The sequence below is a fragment of the Ipomoea nil genome, unplaced genomic scaffold (assembly GCF_001879475.1).
Source record: "Ipomoea nil cultivar Tokyo-kokei standard unplaced genomic scaffold, Asagao_1.1 scaffold0233, whole genome shotgun sequence".
NCBI classification, from domain to species: Eukaryota; Viridiplantae; Streptophyta; class Magnoliopsida; order Solanales; family Convolvulaceae; genus Ipomoea; species Ipomoea nil.
Window position 1 is genome coordinate 483182 of NW_017616661.1, and position 25393 is coordinate 508574.

The 25393-nt window shown below is 43.5% G+C and overlaps 1 long non-coding RNA gene across 1 annotated transcript; it reads left to right on the forward strand.

Moving 5' to 3' along the window:
* Positions 1–8065: 8065 nt before the first annotated feature.
* On the forward strand, positions 8066–22709 carry LOC109146462. The gene is made up of 4 exons (XR_002048445.1): positions 8066–8077; positions 14559–14570; positions 15630–15631; positions 22526–22709. It is a non-coding gene; the product is annotated as an uncharacterized LOC109146462 (long non-coding RNA).
* The last annotated feature ends 2684 nt before the right edge of the window (positions 22710–25393 follow it).

Genomic DNA, 25393 nt, shown 5'->3' on the forward strand with positions numbered 1-25393 from the left:
CTCCGGGGAGAAAAGTTACGATGGCCGTACGGACCCTGAGGTCCATGTGAATGATTTCTACGGCAACATGATGCTGAAGGGCGTATCAGACGCCGTCATGTGTAGGGCTTTTTATTCCACGCTCACCGGTCGGGCGGTGGAATGGTTCCGAACTTTGCAGCCGGGCTCAATTGCAAATTTTGACGCCTTGGCGATCAAGTTCGTCAGAAAATTCATCACCTCCAAGGTGGTGAGGAAGCCTACATGGTACTTGGAGAAGGCCAAGCAGCTTGAAGGAGAAAGCTTGACCGATTTCCTCGTCAAGTGGAAGGTGGCGGTCGGGGAAGTCGAGCCCATGGATGATGCGACCGCCACCCACATGCTACACATCTCCCTCCGGGCGGGTTATTTGTATCAAGACTTCATTCTCCACCCCCTCGGCCACGTATGAGGAGGCCCTTCGAAGGGTCACGGATTATGCCAACGCCCGGCGAGGCGAATGCCGTAAAGCGCTCGCAGGAGGTCGGGTCTTCGTCCGTAAACCGGCCGGCCGGGCGGAACACCGATCGGTGATGACCATCCCCGATCCCGCACCAGGCCTGGTGAGTTTACGGCCTTGAACCGATCCGCAGCGGAGGCCATGTAGTACGCCCAGTCTTGCAATCTCATCAAACTCCCCCATCCTGATCGAGACGGCCCTGACAAGAGTAAGCATTGCGCTTACCACCGATGTGCCGGCATGACACTGAGGAGTGTACCCACTTGCGCCAACTGTTAGAGGATTTGCTCAATCTTGGGAAGTTGGACAAGTGTGTGGGGAAGAGAGAAGACACCAAGAGGACTACCGATCGGAGAGATCACCGGCGCTCCCATCATTGTTCCGATCGTGATGGACGCTCCGATCGGTCAGGTCAGGACCGAAGAGACGATCGTCGTGATGACCGATGGGACCCTGACCCTCCATCTAGCAGCCGACCAGCCAGAAAGCCGACCATCCACGTCATTTTTGGTGGTTTGGACGATGCTTCCCGATCGAGGGGCAATTCCCCGATCGCTGTAGTGGATTCCCGGGACACCGGGAAGAGCAGAAGATGGAGCCCATAACCTTCACCCTCGAAGATCAACCCAGCAGCTGTGACCACGACATGGAGGCGCTCGTGGTCACGATTGATGTTAAAGGGACGGATGTCCAGAGGGTTATGGTGGACACTGGCAGCAGTGTGAACGTCCTTTATCTAGACGTGTTTGAGAAACTTGGACTTGACAGGAAGGAGCTGACTCCGGTCGGTGTACCACTGTCGGGATTTACCGGGGCTCTTATTTACCCCGAGGGAAAAATAGCACTCCTGGTCGAGATCGGCACATCCCCGAAGTCGATCAAGACGGAGCTAGAATTCGTTGTGGTCAACCTCCATTGCGTCCACAACATTATCTTGGGCCGACCCGCAATCATGAAGATCGGTGGGATAATTTCGATGCCTCACCTTTGCATGAAATTCCCCACCCCAAATGGGGTCCGGTGTAGTCCGTGGCGATGTCCAATCCGCCCGGAAGTGTTACACCCGAGCGGTCAACAGACGCGACTCCGATCAGTCTTCCCGGGTGAACACTATAGCCAAGGAAGAGGCTAAGGACCGGAAGGAACAACCTGAGCCTTCCGAGGAAATAGAGGAAGTTCCCCTGTCCGAGGACCAACCGGACAGGAAGATTAAAACTGGCCGGGCCCTCACCCCCGAGCTCCGAGCGGAAATCTTGGCCATACTCCGGGAGTATGCCGATATCTTTGCATGGGGGCCCGAAGACATGCCGGATCGATCGATCGGTAATTTGTCACAAGCTAGCCGTCGATCCCGCAGCAAAGCCGGTCGTGCAGAAGACCCGGCACCATTCTTCTGATCGCCGCGAGTTTGTCAGAGAGGAAGTCAAGAAGATGGCGGCGATCGAACACATCCGACCGGTGATTTATCCCGAGTGGGTGGCTAACATTGTTCTTGTTCCTAAGCCCCCAGCTTGGAGGATGTGCATTGACTTTACCGACCTCAACAAGGCCTGTCCGCTTGACCCGTATCCTCTACCAAGTATCCATCAGATGGTCGACGAGACGGCCGGGGCCGAGTTGATGAGCTTCATAGATGCATTTAAAGGTTATCATCAAATAATGATGCACCATGAAGATGAGAGCAAAACAGCCTTCGTTACCCCGGACGGGCTGTATTGCTACCGAGTGATGCCGTTCGGCCTCCGCAACGCGGGAGCGACCTATCAGAGGATGATCAATATGCTCTTTGCCGATCTGCTAGGCCGAACGATGGAAGCTTACATTGATGATATGTTGGTCAAGAGTCGGGACCGATCCGACCACACTCGGGACCTCCGGGAGTGCTTCCAGATCATGAGGAAGTACCAGTTGCGGCTGAACCCGACCAAGTGCACATTTGCGGTTCAGACCGGGAAGTTCCTCGGTTACATGATGACCAAGAGGGGAATCGAGCCCAACCCGGCCAAAGTGAAAGCGATTCTGGACATGCAACCACCTTCTACCGTTCGGGAGGTCCAACAATTGACCGGTCGGTTGGCAGCTCTCAGCCGGTTCCTCTCTAAGTTAGCCGAGCGCGCTTTACCTTTCTTTAAGGTATTGCGTAAAGTGAATGGATTCGCCTGGGACGAAGAATGCCGAGCAGCTTTTGATGAGCTAAAGGAGTATCTCATGTCACCAATTGTGCTCTCAAAGCCCGAGCTCGGGGAAGAGCTAGACGTGTACCTCGCCGTGTCCAATCGTGCAGTAAGCGCAGTATTGTGCCGAACCGATCCGGAAGGGGTCCAGCGACCGGTGTACTATGTAAGCCACGCGCTACATGGACCCGAGCTCCGGTACTCCCGGTTGGAGAAGGTCGTCTATGCCTTGTACATTGCCGCGAAGAAGCTGGCTCCTTACTTCCAGGGTCGAGCAATTCGCGTGTTGACCGATCAGCCGATCGGGCCAGTCCTCCAAACTGCATCATCATCCGGTCGCCTAGTCAAGTGGGCGTTAATGCTGACCCAGTACGCGATCGAATACCGACCGAGACCAACCATCAAAGGTCAAGCCCTTGCTGATTTCTTGGTCGAGTGCACCGCCCGGGATACCCGACCTCCCGAGGTTGCGGATCCCGAGGCTGAGTGGTGGTCGCTGGCTACTGACGGGTCGAGTAGCAAGAAAGGAGCAGGAGGAGGAGTGGTGGTCACGAGCCCGAAAGGATTCAAAGTCTATTTCGCCCTCATGTATCAGTTCCACCCGACCAACAATGAAGTCGAGTACGAAGCCTTCATCAATGGCTTATAGTGTGCTCAGGACTTGGGGCTGAATACATTCGAGGTCAAACAGACTCCGCGCTCGTGGTCGGGCAGGTTCTCGGGGATTATGAAGTCAATGGAGAGCGTCTACAACTATACCGAGACCTGGCCATGGAGAAGCTTGCTCAGTTCCGGGGGTACACCGTCTGACACATACCCCGATTGGATAATGCCGATGCGGACATCTTGTTTAAATTGGCTCAAGACGCCCCGGAACACATGTCGAAGATAGCCCGAATTCTGGTGATCCCGAGACACAGCATCCATCGATTATTGGTCAATCCAATCCAGCCGGTAGAAGACAATTGGATCACCGATCTAAAGGAGTTCCTCGAGCACGGTCGGCTCCCAGACGACCCCCAGCGTGCTCGGAAGGCCAAGCTAAGAGCCCCGAGGTTCCAAGTCTTGGACGGTCGTCTTTACAGGCGATCGTATGAAGGCCCTCTTATGCGTTGCTTAACCGCATTTGAGGCCGATTTGGTTATGAAGGAATTGCATTCGGGTATATGTTCTTCACATCAAGGAGGCCGACCGCTAGCCCGTCGTATCATGCTGATCGGGTACTATTGGCCGTCCCTCCAGCTAGACTGTGAAAAGTTAGCTCGGGAATGTGAGACGTGCCAACTGTTTGCCCGGATGCCTGGACGACCGGCAACCTTCTATCAACCGGTCACGACTGCGATTCCCTTCGCTAGGTGGGGGGTAGACATTTTGGGTCACTTCCCTCAACTCTCCGGTCGGAGAAAGTTCGTGATTGTTGCCATCGACTATTTTTCCAAATGGATTGAAGCCGAGCCGTTAGCCACGATCACCTCTCAGCAGTGTGCTCGGTTCCTTTGGCGCAATGTCATTTCCCGCTTTGGTGTGCCTGTGCATCTCATCAGCGACAACGACCGCCAATTCGTAAGCCAGTATTTCCAAAACTTCTTGACCACGATCGGGACTACTCACGTCCGGTCGTCGGTGGCTTACACGCAGGGAAATGGACAAGTAGAAAATGCCAACCGGACGATTTTGGAAGGTCTAAAAAAGAAGCTACACTTGGCTGGTCGTAGTTGGGCCGATGAGTTGCCATATGTATTGTGGACTTATCGGACAACCCCAAGGGAGGCTACTTTGGAGACCCCTTTCGCCCTGGTTTACGGAGCAGAAGCCCGAGTCCCGATCGAGAAAGAACTTACAACGCGGAGGAGAATGAACACGCGATGGTCGTGGACCTCGATGGGGTCGAGGAGAAGAGAGAGCTAGCAGCTCGGCGTATGGCCGAGTATCAGAAGCGAGTCAAAAGTTCAAAGGACGTCCGGGTCAACCCTTGTTATTTTCAGGTGGGAGATTACGTTCTACGACGAAGGGAGGCCATTCAGCCTTTGGAAGGTGGAAAGCTAGCTCAAAATTGGGAAGGGCCATACGTCATCAGCGCGGTCATACGACCGGGGACATACCGACTGGAGACGACAATCGGTCGAGTAATCGAGGGGACTTGGAATTCCGAGCACCTCGTTATGTTTAGGCATTAGCCTATTTTTTGTAATTTTTGGACGAAGTGGGGGCTCAACCTGCGCGTTAGTCCCGGTCGTCATGTATATTTCAATTACATTGTTTTAAATATTTATTCAACCACCTGCGAGCGGGAAGGTTCAATGTATATACGATCGGTGATTGCTCGACCGTTTGCACACGGCGGCCCAGTCGGTTATTTCCTTTACCTTCATTGCATGCAGGACATCTCATTACCAAGTCACATCGACCGGGCGAGTTACTCGAACGGTCAAATGCGCTCCTCTTCGGCGGACAATTGGGTCACGCCACCGATCGGGAAAGCCAGAGCTCCCAGCATAATTCCCCGATCCGTCCAACTTCTTTCCACTATCGCACCCACTCGTGCCTCGAGGGTACAATAGTGTGGGGGCTGGGATGAAGTATTGTAGGCCTGTCGCTCGGGAAAACCCCGACCGTGGAGGCTTACCTATTTTCAAAATTTCGACAAGGCCAAGAGATCGGGTAAACCTGATCGGGCAGGCCAGTTTGACGTCGAAGCTACGGACGCACGACCGGGCCCTAAGGCCACAAGGTCGGGTGTCGAACGAGTCGAGTAACGCATGACCGGGCCAAAAGGCCATGAGGTCGAGCATTAAGGGTCGGCGTATGCATGATTAAATATAAAAATTCGAAGAAAGAAAACGGACGACACAAGTTTGACAAACAATGAATTTCATTAAATAGAAGAAGTGCCCGGTACAAATTCGGGACCGGGCTCCCGATCAGCGTCACTTTACAAAAAAGAAGTGCAACCTATGTCTACTTCTTCGGTGGGTCAGCTTCACTCCTCTTGGAGCCCGAGGTGGCCGCCGTAGACCCGCTCGGTTCAGCCGCTCTTTCCTTTGGGGCGAACGGGGAGGGACCAGGGTCGGCGAGGTCGGGAGGAAGGGCAGACAAAACCAACTGAAGGTCGTCTCCTTCAAGAGCTTGCCCCAGTCGTTTCTGGGCCCTCTCGAGCAGTTTTCTTTGCCCGGCTTTGAAAGCCCACCGGCCGAATGAGAGGATCAGGTCCTCCCCGATCTTCGTCCTCCGGGCCGCCGTAAGGAACGCTGAGCCCGCGTCGTTGTCCTTAAACACGGACTGGGATAGCTCGTCCGGGTTCTCCAACCGGGACTTCAGCTCATTAGCCTCCTCGATTGCCCGCTGCGCAACCTTCTCAGCCAGGATGCGATCTTCTTCGCTCTTCTTAAGGTCCTTCTGGACCTTCTCCAACTCCGCCTGGACGTCCCGGACCTCTTGAAGGCGTTGAGCGGCGGTCATCTTGTGGCGGTCAGCCTCCTCGGCCAGCATGGCCCGACCTTGCAGAAGCTGGGACGCTCGGGAGATCTGCAGTACAAAAAACGGTCAGAATTAGCCCGGACAGAAGCACTTGTATGAAAATTCAAGAAAGTAAGACGCTTACCTTAGCCAAGTCGTGGCCGATCCTCTCGGCCACCTGAGTCGGGGTCATCTTCCCCAGATCCTCCCTGACTGGCCCGGCGTTGCCGATACGGGCCAGTATGGACGACTCGTCCTTGTTCTGCCCAGCCGAGGGGCTCGGGCTGTGCTGTTCTCTGCGGCGTTTGGTGCCGCCGGCCTCGGTTACGCCCTTCTCGGGCACCTTCTCCTTCCCCCGGGCAACCTCCACCCGGGTGACCAGGACATCGGTCGGTTCGACCACAAAGCCCTCGGCTGTCGTAATGGTCGAGGTCCCGAGGGGTCGGGCCACCGGGACTTCCTTCTGCCCGGTTGGTTTGGCCTTCGGCTTCTTTTTGCCGCCGAGTGAGATCTTGGCGGGCGGGGGAAGAGGAGCATCGTCATCTCCAAATTTCGCCATTTCTGCAAAGTGAAAAAAAGTAAAGGCAGTTAGTTCGGGAAAATAAGGAGCGGTCGGACTGTTAAGGGTCGGGAAATATTGTTAGCCTTAGACCTTTACCCTTCCGTTTGCCCCGATCGGGCATCCTTGCAATCGTCACGCCCCGAGGCTCGGGCTTATACTTCTCGGGCACGTCGTATACGGGCTCGGGCAGGTCGGCCGCTTCCAAGGATTCGGGCGTCCTGAAGATCCGGTACTCGTAGATTTCCTCAGATATCTTGGTGGTCGCATCCTTGAGGGCCTGAGTCTCGGCTGGTACAACTTGTCTCCTGAAGCGTTGACTCCAGACCCTCTCAACAGGGAGAATCCATGGTTCGTGCTTCACGGAGAACAACCGGTTTTTCCATTCCCGGTTGTTCCCGGGCAGACCTTCGATCGAGCACATGTCTGCCCGGGACTGGGTCATTAGATACCCGCCCCCGTATGAGGCCGCTAGTACCTTCACCAGGTAGATGAAGTTGAAGAGCTCCATCGTGCAGGCCAGCTGGTGTCGACCGTAGATTTGCGGGAAGCACGCGATCATTCGGTGCGCGTTCGGGCAAATCTGTCCGGGCATGACCTGATAGTAGCCCAAGAACGCGGTGAGGAGGCTTGAGAAGGGGAAGGTGATCGGGGCCATTAGAGAGTCATAATGCATCCCGAGCCACTTCCCCCGGTGCCGCTCGATGATGTTCCCGAGCTGCCTGCTGGTGTCGAACTCGACCCGACCAGCTAGTGTTGCGGCGATCTTGCTCGCTTCTCCTTTCGTCAGCAAGCTCATCTGGGTCTCGACGGACTCGCTGTTAAGGAACTCGAACCCGTCCCCACCCGGCGCTGCCGGCCCGGCCGGGTTTTCCTCGACCGCCTCCGTGTCCTCCGCCCGGTTGTCCTCTTGCGGCTCGGCTTGAGGGTAATCCCCAATTACCCTCGTAGGCGTTTCCTCCCCGGGGAATTCCGTCCGCTCGTGGACGTTTCCCCACTCCCTTCGCTCGAGCTCCCCGATCTGCTAGAGCTCGACCCCGACGTCCCCGACGAGCTCGATGACCTTTCTTGCTCGGGGGCTCGGTCGGGGATTTGCTGCGGTCGTTGCTCAACCTCTGGAGAATAGGACATGATGTCCACCTCCTCGCTGATTTGCTCGACCGCGTCGTCGTAATCCGCAACCGAGACATTCTGGCTATCCGACTCTGACATCTTTTCTACCTAAAGGTCCGTCGTGGTTAGTACAGGGCTCGGGATGTTAGGTCGGAGTTAGTCCTGTTGAGATTAATAAGAACAAGAAAAATAATAATGGCAGTAAAGGATAAAGAAGACAAGATTTACGTGGTTCGGCAATGTGCCTACATCCACGGGAGTGAAAGTATTCTTTTATTATTTGTGATGGTGTTTCAGGTGATGAGATACATTGATTATATTTATAGGCATATAATCTCCCTTTCACTCCTATTCCTTATATGAGACAAACTCATATTCCTAATCCTTATATGAGACAAACACAACAAATCTCCACCTTGGCGAATATGCTCTCTAGGAGAAAAGATAACTCAACAAATCTCCACCTTGGCGAATAAGCCCTTCAGGAGAAAATACTTATCTAACCATCTCCACCTTCGCAAATAAGCCCTTTAGGAGAAAAAAAAACTCATCTCATAGTCTCCCTGGATTATGACCACCATGTTCATTTAACATCTGGAAACACCCAACAAGTCCAAACAATGTTTGAACTTGTCACTAGTAACTGCCTTTGTCAACATGTCTGCTGCATTCTCACTTGTATGAATTTTCTGCAACAAAATCTCACCAGAAGCAACCAACTCTCTGACTTTATGAAACCTTACATCAATATGTTTGGTTCTGGCATGGTATACTTGATTTTTAGCTAAGAAAATGGCACTTTGATTGTCACAGTGTAATTGAACTCCATCTCGCTCAATACCCAACTCCTTAATCAAACCTGAAAGCCACAAAGCCTCTTTAGCTGCCTCAGTCGCAGCCATGTATTCTGCTTCAGTTGTAGACAAAGCTACAATAGACTGAACTGATGATCTCCAGCAAATAGGACCACCCCCAAGAGTAAAAACATACCCTGTTGTAGAACGTCTATTATCCATGTCACCAGCATAATCAAGATCCACATATCCCATGAGTACATGCTCATTCTGTTGACTCCTAAATACAATACCATGCTCCATAGTGCCCCTTAAGTACCAGAGAATCCATTTAACTGCTTCCCAATGCTGCTTCCCAGGTTTAGACATGTACTTACTAACTTGGCTAACAGCATGAGCCAAATCAGGTCGAGTACAAACCATTGCATACATTAAACAGCCAACTGCACTAGCATAAGGAACCTTTGCCATATTTTCAATCTCACTAACTGTTTGGGGACACTGACTGGATGAGAGTTTAAAATGATTAGCCAAAGGGGTACTAACCGGTTTAGACTTACTCATCCCAAACCTGTCAAGAATTTTCTCTATATAACTTTGTTGAGTTAGCCACAACTTTCTTGCACCTCTATCCCTGTGAATTTCCATGCCAAGAATTTTCTGTGCAACTCCTAAGTCTTTCATATCAAATTCCTGACCCAACAACACTTTCAATGCAGTAATATCATTCATACTCTTAGCAGCAATCAACATATCATCCACATACAGTAACAGAAAAATAAAAGAACCATCACCAAGGCTTTTAACATAGACACAACAATCATACTCACAACGTGTATAGCCAATTTGAATCATGTAAGCATCGAACCGCTTGTACCACTGTCGTGGAGCCTGTTTCAGCCCATACAAAGACCTCTTGAGTCGACAAACCAGATGCTCACCTCCGGGTTTAACAAACCCTTCAGGTTGCTTCATGTAAATTTGCTCATCTAGATCACCATGTAGAAAAGCAGTTTTCACATCCATTTGTTCCAAATGCAAATCCCAAATGGCTACCAAAGCAAGTACTAATCTGATAGAAGTATGTCTAACAACAGGAGAGAAAACCTCATCATAATCTATCCCCTTCTGTTGAGAAAACCCCTTCGCAACTAACCTAGCCTTAAACCTTTCCCCTTCTTTTTCTGATACTGGTGGCTTCTTTCTATAGACCCACTTGTACCCTATAGCCTTCTTTCCTTGAGGAAGTTGAGCTAACTCCCAAGTATGATTATGATGTAAAGACTCCATCTCCTCAATCATACCTGCCATCCATTTATCTTTCTCCTGGCTAGAAATAGCCTCTTGAAAGGTAACTGGATCATTATTAGAAACAAGAAGTGCAAAAGAAACCATATCCTCAAACCCATACCTACTAGGTGGTTTAACATTGGTGCGTCTCGGTCTATCTCTAGCCAAACTGTAATCTTGTAAATTTTCTGAACCCGAACCTGCTGCAGATGTAGAATCTGCAACTTCTTGAGTCTCAACCGTAGGTGGATTAACTACTTTCTCACTCAAAGGTACACGATCCATATCCACTTCTACTGTGCTAGAACCATCAACTAGTGTATCTTCTTTCTTTGACTGGAACATGAAATTCTCATCAAACACTGCATCTCTGCTAATCACCACCTTTTTGGTTGCAGGATCCCAAAACTTATATCCTTTTACACCTTTCTTGTAACCCAAAAAGATGCACTTCTTCGACTTGGGATCTAACTTTGATCTCTCATCACCTGGAATAAGAACATAGCTAGGACAACCAAAAACTCGTAAGTGATCAAAACTTAGAGGATTACCTAACCAAACCTCCTCAGGAACCTTGCCACCAAGTGATGTCCGTGGTGATCTATTGATCAAGTAACATGCCATGTTCACTGCTTCTGCCCAAAAACACTTAGAGAGCCCAGCATTCAATCTGAGACACCTTGCTCTCTCAGCAATGGTTCTATTCAGCCGCTCAGCAACACCATTCTGTTGTGGTGTCTTACGCACTGTATAGTGCCTTTGAATTCCATGTTCTGCACAGAATTTCTGAAATTCTTTCTCAGTATATTCTGTCCCGTTGTCAGACCTCAGGTACTTGATTTTTCTTCCAGTCTGGTTCTCAACCTCAGCTTTCCACAACTTAAATTTCTCAAACACTTCAGATTTATGTTTCAAGAAATACACCCAGACTTTCCTAAAAAAATCGTCAGTAAATGTAACATAATATCGAGAGCCACCCATTGAAGGTTCCCTGGTAGGTCCCCAAACATCATAATGCACATAATCCAGAATCCCTTTAGTTTTATGCTGCCCAGTAGAAAAACTGACTCTAGTCTGTTTCCCAAGGACACAGAACTCACAGAAATCTAGCTTACAACATTTAACTCCTTTTAACAGATTCTTTTTGTGCAAATCAGACAAACCACGTTCACCAAGGTGACCCAAACGTAAATGCCACAACCTAGTAGTATCATCACTAGACTCAACAGAATGTGCTCCACCTACAACAGTACTACCCAACAACCTATAAATGTTCCCTGTGGTCCTTTTCCCTTTCATCACAGTTAAAGCACCCTTACTAATTTTAATGGTTTCCTTATCACTCTCAGACTTATGAATAAAACCATTAGCATGCAAACTGCCAAGAGAAATCAGGTTCTTAGTTAATCCCGGTATATGTCTGACATCATGCAAAGTTCTGACAATACCATCATACATCTGGATGTTAACATCACCAATACCTATGATATTATGACATCTATCATCACCCAGAAAAACAGAACCGAAAGTACCTGATTTATAGGTTGTGAACCACTCCCTGTTAGGTGTAATATGATAAGAGCATCTTGAGTCTAGAATCCAAGCATCTGACAACTTAATCGATGAAACTGCTAGAACATCACCTTCACTATAATCTGAGTCATCAGCATGCACCACGTTCGCCGCCTCTTGTTGTTTTTTCAACTTTGGACAATCTCTCTTTATGTGCCCAATCTCATAACACTTGTAGCACCGGATTTTCCTGCTATTTCTGGACTTAGACCTAGAGTTTCTCCTCCCAAAATTACCCTTCTCTTGCTTCCTTCCACGATCCTGACCCTCTTTAGCATACAAATTTTCACCAACAGACGGTCCATCTCCTACACTCTGCATGCGCTTATTATGAGCCTGCAGGGCCGCAGAGATCTCGCTGTATTTAATCGTGCTTTTCCCGTATGTTAGAGTAGTCACCAGATGTTCAAAGGAAAAAGGTAATGAACATAGCAAGATCATCGCCTTGTCTTCATCTTCAATCTTGACATCAAGCCTGGCCAGATCTGAGATTATCTGGTTGAAGACATTAATATGATGCACCAAGTCTGAACCCTCCTGCATCTTAAGCCCATAAAGCCTTTGCTTTAGATACAGTTTATTCGTTAGAGACTTCTCCATGAACTGAGTTTCCAATTTATCCCAAATTTCTTTTGGGGCTTCCAGGGCCATAACGTGATACACAATTCCATCGTCTAGGCATAACCGAATGGTTCCTGCCGCACGCTCCTTCAAATCTTCCCAATCATCCTCTTCCAGATTAGCTGGCTTATCCGCCTTCAAAGTTTTCAGAAGACCCTGTTGTGCCAACAAATCCTTTACCCTAGATTGCCATAACCCAAAATTCCCTGTACCATCAAATTTTGATACCTCGAATTTTGTGCTTGAACTGGTCATCTCAACAGTGCTCTGATACCAATTTGTTGAGATTAATAAGAACAAGAAAAATAATAATGGCAGTAAAGGATAAAGAAGACAAGATTTACGTGGTTCGGCAATGTGCCTACATCCACGGGAGTGAAAGTATTCTTTTATTATTTGTGATGGAGTTTCAGGTGATGAGATACATTGATTATATTTATAGGCATATAATCTCCCTTTCACTCCTATTCCTTATATGAGACAAACTCATATTCCTAATCCTTATATGAGACAAACACAACAAGTCCGATCCTACGCCTATGCAAAGCTAAAAATAAAAGACAAAGCAGGGAAGTAGGAAGCTTACCGATCGTGAAGACTTAGATGGAGCTTGAGGATGTTTTGCTCGGTTGATCTGCTGATGATTCACTCGGAACTCTCTGAGGGTACCGGTTGATTCAGAAGAATGAGGAAAGTTCAAATGAGGGCCTCAAAGGCCTATTTATAGGAGAGCATTTGGGCGGGAAACCAATCCACTTGCGCGATTTAACCCGCACTGATTCCGAGGCAACCGTTGCAGTCGCAGAGGCCGGCAGTTGCCGACACGTGGCGAGAGAAGGAATGACAGCTGGCCGGTCGGTTTGGTAGCCGACGGTTGGGCTTCTTCATCCCGTCCCGTTTTTTCCCGGACGGTTAAAAAGTCCCGGGCTGGGGGGCTCTTGGTAGGAAATATCCCGACCGACATAACTTTACCCCGGTTGGTGTGCCTTTGTCTTTGTCTTCTTGTCTTTGCAGGTAACAGGTCGGGCTTCTTGTGAAGAACCCGGTCAGGGTCCGACCGGGAGTTGCCCGAGCGGCAGTGTCGACCACCGAGTGGTAGCCCTTTGGCGAGAGAGCTGACGAGGGACACGTGGCGGCTCCACGCGTTGACAGGAAGGGCACCCGGGACGGCGACACGTGGTGGCTACGTGGGAAGCATGCCGAACGGCCGGATTTGTGTCTCCGGCTCCGCGGCTATAAATACCCGCGATAGCTACAGTGTGGGGGACTTTTGGACGATCGATAGGTTGTTGTTAGAGAATCCCGACCGCAGTCAGTCGGTACTCAGAGCAACCAAGTAGATTGTACTTAGGGCCTTCACTGTGATCAATAAAGACATTTACTTGCTTTAATTGGTCTCGTATTTATCTTATTACCGCTTACGTGGCAATTAACACTATCAAGTACTATTGAGGGTGATGTGGAAATGATGAGCTATCTATTCGGTTTTACTAGAAAGGAAAAAAAAAAGGAGAAAAAAAAAGAGAAAAAAATTGAAAAAAAACAGAGGAAAAAAAATAAAATAAAAAAGATGGGAAAGAGATGAAGGTTTTGGAAGTTGTTTTGAGAGTTTATCAGCGAAAAGGATGAAGGAGAATGAAGTAGTGATTGCTTGTTTTGGTGGAGTTCGTTTTATTGGTAGAATACAAGTTCTTGCTCTTGGTATGGTGAAATTATGGCTCTACTGATTCCTTGGACTTTATTTGTATTTCCTTATATCCTTTCTTTCTTAAACCACATACCCTTGGCCCCATTACAACCCAGAAATAAAGACCTTTTGACTCGTGTTCTTCATATAATTTTGGTAGTGGAGTTTTGGTGGACAAGCAAGCCTATGGCACATGCACTCTCAATAGAGGATGGTGTGTACCTTTTTTATACATATATTTATGAGAGATTGAGTGAACAACCTTGAGGACTACTATTCTCTATTGTCTTGTGTGCATATGACTTTGAACTCTCATGAAGTATTATGTGTTCACCAATTCCCTTGAATTGAATGCCTAGTTGACATGGTTATGGTTGGTAGTTTGATTTCATTGAATAAGTTTGCTTGGGGACAAGCAAAGCATTGAGTGTGGGGAAGTTTGATAGACTTAATTTCTAGACATTATTTAGAGTAATTTTAGCTAGTGATTTGCATAAATAAATTAAGTTTTAGGGTTAATTATATTATAAATATTATATTTAGTATATGTTACTAGTTTAGACTAGTTTAGATGAGTTTTAATAAATATTAGACTAATGTTGCATTTTTATTAATATATAAAGAAGAGTTCTATTTTATCTATTTTATTAAATTTATTTGTTAGTTTTATTCATTCTATTTTTAATAAGTGTTTTAATATTTAAGTTTAATTGAGTTATTATGTCATTAGTTTATAATTATTTTATTTTATATTATTTTGTTTTGTTTTCTTTTTAGGGATGGGCGCAGCAAAAAGAGAAAAGAAGGGGATAAGTGGAAGGAATTTGTTTTGGTTTTGGACTTTTGGGGACGGCAGAATACAGAGAAAACGGGGGAGAAGATAAAATAAAAAGAAATAGTGGGGGGCGCAGCAGCGTGTTCGGCGAGGAGATTCGGCGAGAAGACTTCATCGCAAGGAATTTTGAGCTTTAATCACAGCTATCATTTATTAGGCTTGAATTGATTTTCTTCCCTACTTTATTTTGTTTAAGTTTCCATAATGTTATTTCTTGAACATTCTACACATTCAAATATGATTCTTGGCTAGAACTCTTAATTGGGGATTTGGATTAGCCTAGATTAGATTCATTGACTATTTTTCATGTGTTGATTCTTCCAATTTTAGTTTAATAATTGAACTTTGATTATATTTATCTTATGTATTTTAATTGTGAATTGTGTGACTGGCCATTGCATAATTCTAATGCTAGGGTTCATAAGAAGAACTGACAGGTGAATTATGAACCTAGAACTCGTAAGATAAACACAATTGACCTAAACTAGACCTAGCTTTAGGTATTTGTGGTGATATTTGATTGTTGCTTAATGGGTTTAATTAATGTTGGTGAGATATCGACGGATGATCACAGTTAATTGGATACAACCTAGTAGCTCGACGGAGTATTAGGATATATTTGAAGCAATCATCACTATAGTCTTAAGAATCAATACTTAGGAGAGTTAGTTAATTATCTAATAGGTGAACCCCAAATCCCTAATCTTTTCTCAATTGAATTTCCCTTTGCTTAAAATTCATAAATATTCTTCTTAATCACATTAATTCTATTTATTTGCAAATTTCCTTATCAACAATTTGATTATTTAAGATAACAGTTAATAGTGTTTTTCGTGGGATCGACCCTGGAATACTCCAGGAATTTATACTGTGATTGACTCTGTGCGCTTGCAGATTATAACAATCAATATCCATTACCTATAGCATTAAAAATTACATGTATAATACACTTAATAGCAGGATTGCATGAAATAGACTCAATATCATTCACATGAATATACCTAGATCATCTCAACCTGTAGAATTTAAGATGATGTCAACTGATGCAAGAAGTAATAGAGAAAAGACAAAACTATTCTTTTTTCTCATTGGGATAATCACTTCAACAATTAGGATAAAAATTTACCTCCATACCAAGCAAACTTTAGTATACACGATCTGCAAAGAAAAGGAAAGAATAAAATAAAAACAATATCCATGATTTTTAATAACCAAAAGGGGAAAAGAAGAAGAAATTTTTAAGTCATACAATAAGTTAAAGGTTTCAAGCTGATTGCTCTAGGGCCCTCTGAATTCTGCATTAGACTGATGCTCCAAGAATCAAATGGCGAAAGTTGTGTAGAATAGGATGGCTGAAGTTACTACTCACGTGTTCCTAGTGAAAGGCTTCAGAAACATCCATGCTTTCTTAGATTTATCATACTCCACAAGAACTATCATTGTCAAGCGTGACTCTATATATGACAATGTGAACTCCATGTCTTTTGATCAGTCTGCGGGCGGGGATTTTTACGTCACCAACAATAGCATCATAAGTCTAGCATACAACAGAGAAAGGTCAGATTCATCTCTCTTTACTTGGTTTTGTCAAATGTTAAATAAACAATCTCTTTTGAGGTGAGTATCGATAGTAAAAATATATTATGCATAACTTGAATGGTTTAGTCAATCAAAACAAAAGAACATATAGCTTTACTATATAACCTTGGTTTGCAGAACAAACACAATAACTAAAAATGAAAGAGATAAGAAGATGACTTGAGAAGTGGCAATAAATTAAAGATAACAATTTTGGATAGCTTTTGTATTTCAAAGTCTATAGGCAGTAAAACACATTAACAATCCAAGAGAAGGAATAATTCAACACTAAGATTAACAATTACAAGTCTTGTTTAAATCACAATGATTTTTTTCCATAAAAATAAAAAAACAAATAACGAAGGGAATGTAATAATGAAAATTTATGAACTAGAAAATGAAATAAATAGAGAGAATTTCTACAACTAAAATCACAATCAAATATTTAAATTCAATGTCGTTTCTCAACATTAGAGCCAAAAACTGATTAATCATTTCCTAGGCTTGTATAGGGTTTATTGTAGTCTACTACAAGGAACGAGTAATCCGAATGCTAGAAATTTCAAATTACTTAGTTACGATTTTCAATTGTTTTGAAACTAGTAACCAGACTACTAGAAATTTCAAATCACTTAGTTACGATTCAATTGTTTGGTTTTCAACTAAGTTTAATTGGAGGTCATAAATTACAATTTGCACATAACAAAGAGCGGGGGAAGGGATTTGATACCTGAAAGAAGTATGTTGAGATGCGACGGCGGTAGGTGGTGGCACGGCGGCGGCTGAAGGGCGAGAATAGCTCCAATAAGAAAAACAAAAATGAAAATATGGCAATGGTGAAGAGAAGGCAAGAGGGAATGGTGGAGAGATGTGATAGAGAGGGCGCAAGAGCTACAATCGTTATGCGTTGGACCCGTGTCCAGCATGCTTGCTGGACACGGGTAACAGTGCCTTATTTCCTTTTTTTTTTTTTTTTATTTTAATTTCAGACCGCTTTGTTATAGGAGTATATATTCATAATTTTATTACTATATTATTAATAACTGTACATTCATAACTCCATAACTATACGTTCATAACTCTATAACTGTACATTCATAACTCCATAATTGTACATTCATAACTCCATAACTGTACATTCATAACTCTATAATTGTACATTCATAATTTTCGAAGCTCTATGTTCACAATTTTAGAGCTCTATGTTCATAATTTTATCACTATATGTTCATAATTGTAAGTTCATAATGTTAGAGCTCTTTGTTCATAATTCGATCAATAACTGTACATTCATAATTCCATAACTGTAGATTCATAATCTCATAACTGTAGATTCATAACTCCATAACTGTACATTCATAATCTTCGAAGCTCTATATTCACAATTTTAAAGCTCCATGGTCATAATTTTATCACTATATATGTTCATAATTGTAAGTTCATAATGTTAGAGCTCTGTGTTCATAATTTCATAATTGCATAACTGTACATTCATAACGGCATAACTGTACATTCATAATCCAAAAAAAAAAATAACGCCGTTAACGGCAAAACGCGCGCGATTTTTTTTTTTTTTTAACTAAATGACGTATTTTTTTTTTTTAAAACGACGCCGTTTTAGGCCCGTATCCACAATTCACTGTGGACACGGGTCCATGGCATAATTTGCCCAAGAGCTATGAGAAGAGAGATCCAGAAAGGTTTCAGAGGGAGAAATATATTGAGAGGAAATGAGCTTGTTTGACACTTAATCCGTAGCCGTGATTCGCTAAACATAAGCCTAAAACATTAAGTTAATACTTACCGGCGGTTATAAGCAACCGCCACAGATTAACGTAAGTTTTAACATTTAAATAGCGGCGGTTAGTATAATTGTCGCAAAACATTTATTTGGCGGCGGTTATACTAAACCGCCGCTAAACGTCTGTCACTAAATAACTATTTTTTTTGTACTGACAAGCTCATGAGCTGCCATAATACTCCTCCAACAATAACTGTGGTTATTTCCTACATAGGCATTAAGGAAAGAAGTCTTAGGGAAGTACTTTGCCTTATATACCCGGGCAGCTAGAGAATCTGGCTTTGTAAGGAATCGCCACAACTGCTTCCCTAGCATTGCAATATTAAAAGCTTTGAGGTCCTTAAATCCCAGGCCCCCAGCAGTTTTAGGTTTACTGAGGCGATCCCAGGCTATCCAATGTATACCACTCCCCCAACAACACCATTAACAAGAATATTATATGAGACAGTTGTTACACATAGCATAATCAAATCCACCCACCGCTCAGTAAAGCCCAAAGCCAGGAGCATACGTTTCAAGAAAGACCATTCCATTTTATCGTACGCTTTAGCCCTATCCAATTTTAGAGCTCCCCACCCAGTCATACCACACTGTTTTCTATTCAAATAGTGGCCAATTTCAGCAGCAATCAAAATATTATTAGTAATCAATCTATCCGGGATAAAAGCACTCTGTGACTCCGAACCTGGGGCTTTGTCCGAAAACATAGAGAAAAGGGCCCCTTTAACTTCCTCTGCCACAAACGGCTTCAGCAGCGATTCATTTGGGGAGGCAGTTACACGGGGTAAAACCGAATCAAAGAAAACATTATGGGTTGGGGCATTATAAGAATTAAAAACACCCTCAAAATAGTCAATGATAACATCATACCTCTGATAGAAGCATACCTCTGATAGAACCTAGTCTTGGTATCCGCTCCCTGTAGCCAATGCTGTTTAGCTCTCTGCCTCCAATAGATATCCTCTTGCGCTTCCAACTGGGCCAACTGAGCATGCACTGCATTAAACTCCTCGAGGGAGCCCGGGTCCGTACACCCCCTGAGCCCCATCAATTTCGCCTGAAGTACCTTTATCTGTTTGCCAAACATATGGAATCGGTCACCCCCACGCTTGCAAACGGTCCGTACAGAGGCGCAAATTACTCAATAGGTCACCACCTCCTCCATCAATCTAGGCCTGCTCCACCACCCCACGACACCCAGAATCCAACAACCATGCCATCTCAAACCGGAAACTGCCACGTCCCCTCCTAAAACGGTTGGCCGAGTCTGATAGACTAAGAAAAAGTGTCGAATGGTCAGAAGTACGTGTCGGAATATTTATCGTTTTGGTTCCTTCCAACATCTCGCGCCAATCCATGGTTGCTACCGCTCTATCCAACATTCTTCCACCCAATCCACAGTACCATGATCCCGTTCCCAAGTATACGGGTACCCATCCATAGGCAACTACAACAAGCCGCACACATCAAGCGCCTCCCTAAACCCGCGTAGCAAGTTCTTAGGATGTGGGATTCGTCTACGCTTTTCCGACTGTAATAAGAGATCATTGAAATCTCCAATCACAACCCAAGGCAACATAGATCGTACTGATAGTTTTTCAAAAATTCCCAGGATTCACTTCTCCTATTCCTATGTGGGTACCCATAATAACACGTCATCCTCCACAAATCATACCCATCAATAGTAACCTCTACATCAACATGATTGCTTGAGAAACTAATCAATCTCGTAGTATTATTATTCCTCCACAATAACGCCAATCCACCACTCAGACTTACCGGCTCAACATAGAATAGACCTTCGAAACCAAGCTTGATACGCAACCTTTCAGCATGATCACGTTTCACCTTAGTTTCCATTAAGAATACAAAGTCGGGCTTCTTACAGGACACCGTGTCCACCACCTCGCGAACTGTTCGTGGATTACCCAAGCCACGATAGTTCCAGCATAACGAACTCATGATGATGGGCGGGACTGCGACGCAGCTCCCGCCATGGACAAGTTTTTTGACACATCAACCATATTAACATCAACATTCTCCATTCCAACACAGCAATCACCCCCTCCCACCACTTCTCGCCTCGTCTTCGAAACCGCGGCCACTCCATACTCGGCTGAGTCCCCACTGCCCAACACCACCACATCCCCATTCCCGCCCGGCCCCCTTTCCAGCCGACGTACCGTCACACCCGCGACCCCCTCCGGTGCTCTCGGTCTTCCACCAACCGGGACCAACCAACTGTCCCCGACCTCCCTAGGACCTCGGCTTCCACCCACACGCAACTCAGGACCATAAGGGTATTGATCCACCGGAAACATAGACACCCGAACCTTCACACAAAAATTATGCGAGTGCCCCATCATACCACAAAAGAAGTAGAAAGTATGCAGTCTCTCATACCGGAAAGTCACCCAACAGGTTGTCTTCTCACGCTTCAATAACTTCATCCAACGGCGCAAGGGCTTATCCACCGGGATCGCCACGCGAATGCGGTAAAACACCAACCACGGTGCACCTATGAACCTATCATCACATTTAACAAAGGTTCCTATGAAATTTCCAACCTGCTTAAGAATTAGATCCGACGTGTATCCCATGGGAAGGTCACGGAGTTGCACCCACATGTCAACAGAGTTCAGAGGCACATTGACGGGCAATATCCCCTCTCCAACCGGATGACACACCAACGTACAATTCTCGAACGCCCATGGCCCTCTATTCAAGACGTATTCCACATCCGTTTTATGAAAGAAAACGAAAAGGAACAATCCTTTCTGGATCTCTATGACCGTAACCCCCATCACCAGCTGCCATACTGAAGCCAAAAACCTGCCTCATGAACTCCAGCTTGATCAGCTTAGCCGTCAAGAACCTGCCGACCACTGACCATGTCTCGACCGGCTCACCAGCATTTGCATCAACTCTGACACCGGCCGGCGCAAAGCTTTCCCCCTCCCCCTCGATCGCTATATCTGCCCACCTAGTAGTTAGGGCCGCAACACCATCCGCAGTACCGTCTGTCGCCATGTAGAGCCAACCAACACAAATGAAACAGCAGCAAAAAATCGAAGAAGATCCGGTGAAGCACCGGAGATAAGTAGCAAAAATAGCAAAACCCTAGCACAACCTAGGAGAGGAAGCAAAATCCTAGAATTCTAGAGAGAGATTTTTTTTAGGAGAACAAAAAACCTTAACCTAGATGTGTTTTGTTTTGTTTTGTTTTGTTTTTTTAAATGAAACAAAATGATTTTCAATCTTTCTTATTTGTAACCTTTGATGCTCAACTTTGAATGCTATATATACAATCTGGCAAATTAATTAACTAAATTCATGTTAAATTTTATATTATACGGAGTATTTTTTTAATATATTCTAACATATTCATAGTATATGTTCAACAATTATGTAACTTTAAATTGAGATGAAGTTTGAACCTAAGACCATATGGAAATTAATGAGTGAGTTAAGAATAATAAATAGTTAATGAAATATTCCGTTACTAAAGTTTACACTGACTGTATGCGGGAGTATTTAGGAAAAGTAATTGATATAATATAGGGTAAAGTAAGAAAAATAATAAAAATACTAAAATCAAAATAATATGAACCATTAATTTCAACAAACAATTGAACCAACTAATATTTTTTTTAGTTCTCGTTATAAGCCTAACTTTATTGGTTGTTATTAGATTTAGTAGATTAGTAGATTATAAGTGTGTACTAGTATAATCATCCAAATTCCACCCTGCTATAGTGCTACCAAACATGCAAAATACTTTCACCAAAACCCATAATCATTACTAAGTATTTTATTTTCAATCCGATTCCAATTCTCATGTGCGAACCAAACACACCCTTACATTTAACACAATGATAAAATTTAAATTTACTTAAGGAAATAAGGCTAAAAGGAAGTTGCAGTGCAACCAACCATCACGGCAAGTGTATGCAATCACATGCATTGAATGAATTAAAGCACAGAAATGGATAGACAGATCTGGGAACATATTGTGTACAATTTGAAATGGAGTTAAAACGGCGACCCTACACGTCGTATAATAAATCCTTGTCCAAACATTTCCTCAGAGTAGCTTACATATGTCTGGCGTTGTAAATTTTAGATCCATTCTCATTCTGGCGTTCCTCTTACTTTGATTTGTACCACGACATAGTACCTACTAGGAATGGCAATGGGCGGGGTGGGTGCGGGGGATATATCCCCGCCCCTGCACCCGCATTTTCAATTCACTCCCTGCACTCGCGCGGGTAATGAAATTTTCACCTCATACTCGCCTTTGCAGAAATTTTGTGGGTGCGGATAATACCAAACCCGCAACTCTAATTATTAATATTACACTTAAATCTAATAAAAATTTTATACTACAATTCTAATTATCATATAGATTTTTTTATAAGTTTGAACATAACTCTAAAATTTAATAAGAGCCAATGAAGTTAGTCCTTAATTGGAACTAAAATTGTGTTGGTAGTATAAATTGTATTAAATGTTTACTCATTATGTTATTAGTGTTTTTCTATTCAATTTTCATAAACAAAAAACTAAGGGGGGTGTATTCAATCCAGACTTTTAAAGAGTTTTAATGACTTTTAACGACTTTCAAAGTTTGGTGGTATTCAATTTAGACTTTTAAAGACTCTTTAAAAGTCTACCTGTATTCGATTCAGACTTTTCAGAAGTCTTTAAAAGTATACAGGTATTCGTTTCAGACTTTTATAGAGTCTTTAAAAGTCTACTGGTATTCAAATATTTATCAACTTTCATAGACTTTATCAGAATAGGATTTCTGTAGACTTTTTCTTCATTAATATAAATAGATGAAATCCGACCCTCCAACCTCAAACTTTTCAATTTTCTCTACAGACTTTTTTTCCTCTATCAACCAGACATCTTTTTCATCAAATTGTCGGTACGTCTATACGTTGTAATTTTTTTTTTTTTTAATATTTATGCAACTTTGTTTGCTGCGAACAGCAGGGTGTTCGCAGCAGATTTTAAATACGCTTATCTGCTGCGAACAGCAGCATCTCTGCTGCTGTTCGCAGCATAAATATTCTATAATTTTTCTTGTAATGAATTGAATTAATATACTCAAATTTTTACAATTTCTTTTTTATAATTAATATAATTTTATGTTATTATATGTTCATTAATTATTAATATTTGTATTTGTGTTAAGTTGAATTATTTGAGGTTCTTATTTATTTGATAGTAATGGGGGATCAAGAAAGGAGTAAAGGTAAAAGTAAAGTTAATGGAAATTATGCATTATGGGCACCTGAGGAGAGTAATGTGTTGTTACAACTTATGGTTGATGCGATAAAAAATGGATGGCGTGATAGTAGTGGGGGTTTAAGCAAGTTAACTGTGGAGAAGAGGATACTTCCGGCTCTTAATGAAAAGCTTGGTTGTCAAAGATTGTATGCACAATACCAAAGCAGATTGAAAAGGTTCAAGCATCGTTTTAACAATTTTTCTGAGCTTATGCGTCATAATTCTGGATTTGGTTGGGATCCAATCACAAAGAGGTTTACTGCTAGCGATGAGGTGTGGGAAGATTATTTTAAGGTGAGATTTTTATATCGTTTAATTAACATAGATGTTTCTTAAATTTTATATTTTAAATAATTTATTAACTATTTTATTTTCCTTTTCTAGTCTCATCCTACTCATAAAAATCTATGGACAGATACGATTGATGTCTATGACGATTTAGCATTTGTATTTGGAAGTAGTACTGCTGTAGGAAAAAACTCTATCGGATTGGGTGATGAAACTGATGCAAGAATCTATAGTGTTGAAGAAGATAATCAGTGTAGAATTGATCAACTACACTTTGATTTTGCTAACGATGGATTTACACAAAATGATATACAAGTAGATTCTCAAGATCCACGATTATCACAATATACTTCATCAGCACCTCAAGAGATAAATGTGGAAGCAACTTCAACAAAGTATTATAAGAGAAAAAGGAATAGAACTGAATATGAAGGAAATAGTAGTTCAACAGAGGAAACAAATCGATCTAATGTGTTAGATAAATTATCTAATACTCTTGATTCGATTGCGGCTGATATCCATATTTTGGTGCAAAAAAGGGAAAAAGAAAGTGGTTGTTGGGATGCTATTAAGGAACTCTCTGACTTGGATATGTTAGATATACAATAGTCTAACTATAATAAACCATAGTATACGAGAAACCTGACCTCGTATGATAGCGGAAGCGTAGCCGTGTTGATCTCCAGCCATAGTTGATGTTCCTGTTGTGTTGCCTCTTAACGGTAGACCGTTAGCCATGTTTTGCCTCAGACCTGACTCAGAACCCTAGATGGTGTATTGGTATCTACTGAGCGGTCTGAGTACCGTAACTGAATGTGCTATCTAATCCATAATCCTGTATCCCATCAATCCAGGTTATATTAGGCACAGAGTTTGGTTGACTAACAACTACTAGTTATTAAGTCCAACCAGACCACTTAATAAGCCTAGTCAACTTGCACCACTTAATTAAGGCCCTAATATATAATATACAATATATATTATTAGGGAAAATCTTACATTCTCCCACTTGGTGCAAGTACTAGCACAACCTTCATCAAAGAACAAAACACACGAATCATAGTGATATGTCCTCTATTTAATCAGAGTAGTATCCATTATGGTCACATGCATTTTAATTCTCCAACTTAGGTCCTTAATGAACAAACCCTATGTTTATTCTCGGTACCTTAAGGGATGTTTCTCAAAATACATTATGTGCACAACTGAAGGAGAAAACACATCCAAATTGTACAAAAGAGTACACTGTATGATCTCTAAAACTTTATAAGCATGCCTTAAGTAGAGATCTCTTAATGTTAGCATAATGCTAACTATATTCCATGACTTCTTTATAAGTTAACTTTAAGTACTATCTCTAACAGCTAAGAGCTTGGAGTTGACACGTCTGTCACTCCCACTCATAAAAAATAGCCAAAAGATAGTCAAGTCACAGAAGCATTCCAATAACTTAGACAATAAACCAAAGGTCTAAGTCCATACATTTGGAATCTTAAACATGCACCATAACTTCCCAAATAACTTCAATGTTCACTTTAAACGAATTGAACATAATGAGTCTTACTTATATGTCCCACAAAATTGTCTTAAGCCTTACAAACCAAAATGGTCAGATCAGGATCAATTTTGAAGAAACTAGAGACTCTATTAATCACTAAAGAATTTATTAAATGACAGTGTCCCACAAGTTAAATGCTTTTGTTCTAATAAATTTCATAATATTGTTGCAACATTTTCATAAATATGTTGCACAACCGAATGTTCAATAATTTGAACTTATGAATTTATATGAACAAATACAAGATTAATACTTGTGGAATCTTATGGACTTATTGTGTAACATACAATCCAA